The following is a 4,819-nucleotide window of genomic DNA, read 5'->3' as shown; positions in this document are numbered from 1 at the left end:
TTCCAGTATGAACTTTTGCAGAGGTTGAATTTTACAAGTTCTGGGATATGAATGTCTTTCTGTTTCATTTATGCACCTGGAATATTTACAATTGCTCCCTCAGAGATCTATAGACAGGTTCTCAACCCATTTGTCCCTTGGCTAGTTGTTAAGGCTATCTAAATTGCAGTGAGTTCTTATTTTAGGTATTTGTCTAAGTCTATGTCATAAGGTTATAAAGTATCAGTGAATGAACTAAAATTCAATGTCCCAGTTCTTCAACTTACAGGAGTTGTATTTTATTACGTTTCCAAGAATTGTAACATTGTGTTCCCTATCAAGAAGGCCTTTCAATTCCATAAGGAGACTGACAAATTCTTTGTGAAGACAGAAGGCCTATTAGTCCTTTCCCCTTCTTTTCTGTGAGGTCTGAGGTCAAAATGTACCACATGCAGGCAAGATTGACGTCTCCTTTCCCCCTTTCTTTTCTGACAGATTTCTCATTTTCTACGGCAGATCTTGGTAGCCTTTTTACAATGTTAAGGTATGAATCTGAAATATTCAGCAAGGAATAGCAATGTAAATTGAATGATGATAGATTTTTCTGTCAAAGTAGTATTGGCCACAAGGTGCTTGTTCTTGTCCATATTATGTCAAAGCATTAATAGTCTTTCAGGGACTGAGATTTCAAGCTGTTACTTGTGCAATTGACTTTAGAGGAATTAATCATCTGCTTAAAGTTGGCTATGTGTTTAAGTATTTTGCTTAAATTAAGGAGTAATACATTTTGTCATCAACAATTAGTGAACCTTTCAACATTCTTTTGTAAATGATCTGGTTATTCTAATAGATTCATTCTATTTTTTCCTTAAATTCCAGGGGGAAAAAAGTGTTGTGTGTTTTTTTGTTATTAATATCACCTTTCTTACCATATGTTCATTGGTCCTCAGTGTATACTAGGTATGCCTGATGTAAATAAGTACATGCCTACTATAGACAGAACATGGCAATTAAGCCAATTAAAATGTTATATTACCTAAAAGTAATTAGTTACCACATAAAGGAGGAGATTAAGAGTGAGAAAAGGAAAAGGAACAAATAAGCAATATCTTAAAATCACAACATTAGCCATGAAAGAAATCTATACTGACATACAGTAGATAAAAGACTCTTGAGGAAAATGATATTTCTATGCCACCTTCCCCAAACAAGGGACAGGGCAGCTAACAATAAAAATGCATTAAATTATAAATACAGTTAAAATTAACAGTATAAAATATTTAATAAATAAACTCCCCAGCCAATGCCTCAGCATTTAACTATGCCTTGATGAAGGCTTGCCCAAATAATAAATTAAGAAAAAGCTTACAATGCTTTCAGAAGATGTCCGTCCTCAGGCTCTGATGGAGTTGAGGACACTCAGCTTCATGAAGGCGCATCTACATGAGATGCTTTACTGCACAGCAGACTGATTTGCTGTGCAGTAAAGTGTCAACATCTACCTGTGTGCAGCAATTAGGGTGCAGTAGACTAATTTACTGCACTGCCCACTATTGGACAGTCCCATCAGATACAAGCGATTTTGGCAGCACAGTAAATTACTGCACTTAAACGTATGTGTAGATGGTGACATCAGAATTAGTTTACTCAAGCTCAAATTGAGATGAAGTATATTCAGTTGCATTAGTTGCATGTATAGATAAGCCAAGATTCTCTCTCATAATCAACAGTTGTTCAAAAACATTTCTAAGCAGCTACATGGCTTTAAATGCACTTCTGTATTTTGCAGAGTGAGGAATTGCATTGGAAGAGCAAAATGCATCAGCTTCAAGCTGATCTGCATTGCACCATCTTTCCTTCATACTTCATTTCTCTAGACTTTTCTCAGAATTAAGAGGCGGTTACCTTCCAGAGCACACATATTCATACCTGCCACGCTATGTGGACTCAGACGGTTGCCTCTTTTTAACACTCCATCTGCTGCTCTAATTTTTTGTTTTACTGTACTTCCTCTGCCCTCCATCTGCAATGGGCCTGCAATTTGGAGAATATTACAAAGGGGCCCTCCTCAGAAATTACACATCCCTTAGACCTGTTCTTCTTTCTCCCTTTGTCCATTTCTGCCTTTAAATGAACAATACGTCATAATGCTTCCTTTTGTGAGATAGCATAGCGCAGCTCTTGATCATGCCATGACACCAGACTTTCTGCAGTTCTGAGAGATGATTCACTAATGAACATTATGAGTTACATTCCCCAAGTCAGATTTGTGAGGCTTGCCAACTCTCTGGCAATTGAGGATAGTATTCATTTTTAAGTAATTACTCTTTTCAATGTAAGTACTCATGTATTTGGAAGCTGAAGTGCCCAATTGCTGTTTTCATCCTAGAATACTTCAAGCTGATCCAAGTTTTGTAGTGTTTGTACCAATTCTGCTGTATTTTTAATTATACTGCATTAGTGACATACAAATAGAACTGACTGAGATGCCATAAAGTACATCAAAGAATTACCATGGTAATACTCATTAGACATGTCATGCCAAATACATAATGCTTCAGGTTACTTTGAAATGTAAGGACAAAAATCTTGAAAATTATCAGTGTTGTCCTAAACCTGTCACCACCAGGATGACATGGAGTAGACAGTGCTTTGATTTTTTGGCAATCAAGCTTTCCAACAGGATTTTCCAAAAATAGACCACTCTGTGCCCTAAATTAAAAGAAAATTGAAGGCAAAAAATAAATATCATTGGAGATATTTAAATCAAACTCAAATGCAAAATCGGAGACAGCCAAAAGCTCAGAGTAATGCAAACAAACAGTCTCCCTTACCACCACCAAAACCAACAATACAACTTTGAACCGTAGCACATTATCACAAACATAACCTACAGGTAATGGGAATAGGGAGAGCCACAAGAATTAAGAAGAGAACACCTAAGATATGCAAATGCTGAGTGAAAAGTTTTAGGTCCAATGCAAGATTTATATATTATAATAAAACAATCTCTAAGGACTTTGTTGCACATTACAATGTGAACTGTTCATATGCTGATGGGAGCTCAAGTTTGGAGCAGTCAAATGTTCAGGCCAGCAGGGACCTGGAGGACTGAAAGGTAAGAATTCCTCCTATCCGCCTATTCTCTCCCTCCCCGCCCCTCCTATTCCCTCCCAACCCCGAGGCTCCACCCTTTACCCCCCAGTCCCTAAGGGTCCCCCAACCCCTCCTCCCCTTCTCACTGGTAGCTGCCCATGCTGTCTATCCCAGAGGAGCAGGCAGGGAAGGTTTAGTCGCCTGCCCAGCTACCACCACCACTGCTGCCAGACCCAGTGAACACCCTTCCCTACCTGCTCCCCTGGGACAGACAGCATGGGCAGCCACAGGTTAGCAAGGGAGGGGAAGGGGGACATTGAGAGGGAATCTGGATTGCTGGGGAAGGGAGGCAATGGTCCCAATCCAGGCCAGAAGCAGGGGGAGGTGTTTACACTAAAGTGTAGCCTAGAGTGGCTACATTTGAGTGTAATACAATCTGGGTAACATTGATCAGAGATAATCCTACCCTGGAATGGTATAACTTTGAGCTTCCTAACTAGTGCTTAAAACTAGTTTCAGGTGTTAACATGTAGGTAATCCAGGTGTTAAGAACTCCAGGAGCCACGCAAAATTATCATGTAACAAGGCCCTAAAGCATAAAAATGACTGTAGATGCACAAGATAAAAGGGATAAAAGAATCCAGAATGTGGAAAAAAATTCTAGGTTCTACTTTGTACAGCAATAGAGCAAAGTTGGCATCAGGAGCTTCAATGTTTCTGACGTTCCATTGATTTTCCTAAAACATATGCTCTGTTTATAAAATAAATAAAAAGCCTTTACCTGCTAAGTCATTTGGCTCTGAGAATCAAACTTCCTTTTTTTTTCTCAGCAAAAGACTATGGAGCAAAAAAGCAAATAGTTAGAAAGAGCCTTGATGGCCTGAAAGGTGCAAGTCCAAACAGTGTCAAATAGCCATGACAGGAAACTTCTTAGCATAAAGAGAGGCTCCTGTAAGGAGACTATAGTGATCTACTCTTACTAAAATTCCCAAAATAGAGCTGCCTGGTAAGATACCCAGGCCCATAGCTTCTTTTCTTTATTTTTCTCCCCTCTGGAGTTAAAAATATGAAGAACTTTGTTTCCTATTTAGCACTATTTTTGTTCTTGCATTGCATGTTCAGAGCTTAATCAGACCGGCTGAGCTATAAAGCTGACACAGGAGACTACAACATGAACACTAGTCTGAGTGGAAGAGAATCACATGACCCCACTATAAGCCAAGAGATAGCCGAGAAGAAGTGTACTTACTTAAACAGAGGCTCTCACAGTTGCCACCTACCCACGGATACACTTCACATCTACAGCCCCATTATCTTACTTGGCCCTGCAATGGAATCCCATAAATCAGTGGGGACAGCCTTTTTGGCAGACATGCCAGAAATTAGCTCCATACCCTCCCTAAGTGCCACTCCAATCCCTTTCCTTTGCTCAGTCGGGGGCTCTGACCTGTGTTCCCATTCCCAATCTGCTGTTCTGGTTTCTGCCCCCTACCCTATCTGCCACGGCACTCCCTGTCCCAATTTTGATCTGCCACAGAATCATACATACTGACACATACAGTGGCTGCTTATGCCGTTCATGGCACCTGTGCCACTGGTTGGCCACCCCATTATAAACAATCCTAATGATAATGTACCTGTAACAGGTTGGGGAATTGCTTAGCTCAAACAGTCAATCAGTGTTTATTTATAATCTTTATTTATTGCCTCTATTTCCCCTGGGCAAACTCCTTCCCAGCAGGAA

The sequence above is a fragment of the Alligator sinensis genome, unplaced genomic scaffold (genome assembly GCF_000455745.1).
Source record: "Alligator sinensis unplaced genomic scaffold, ASM45574v1 scaffold65_3, whole genome shotgun sequence".
Lineage (NCBI taxonomy): Eukaryota > Metazoa > Chordata > Crocodylia > Alligatoridae > Alligator > Alligator sinensis.
The sequence above is the reverse complement of the archived record's forward strand: the minus strand, read 5'-3'. Positions refer to the sequence as shown.